Source organism: Diceros bicornis, chromosome 18, assembly GCF_020826845.1.
Source record: "Diceros bicornis minor isolate mBicDic1 chromosome 18, mDicBic1.mat.cur, whole genome shotgun sequence".
Taxonomy (NCBI): domain Eukaryota; kingdom Metazoa; phylum Chordata; class Mammalia; order Perissodactyla; family Rhinocerotidae; genus Diceros; species Diceros bicornis.
This window is the reverse complement of record NC_080757.1, coordinates 61806229-61806475: the sequence shown is the minus strand read 5'-3', so window position 1 is coordinate 61806475 and position 247 is coordinate 61806229.

Below are 247 nucleotides of genomic sequence, written 5' to 3'. Positions count from 1 at the left end.
TCTTTGCTTTGATGTGCAGTTGACGAGGGGGCCCCGAAGCTAGCAGCGAGCCAAGACCCCTCCTTCCTCAGGAAGGGATCCTTGTGCCCCAGGTGGAGATTCCCATTTGTGAACACACAGAAGTCATTCTCCCAGCCTCATCCGAATTCAGAGACCACCTGGCCCATTGAACACTGACTTGAGTGTGGATGATGCCATGTTGGGCCAGCAGCCTCCACTCAGAGAGGCAGAATCTGCAATCATGACA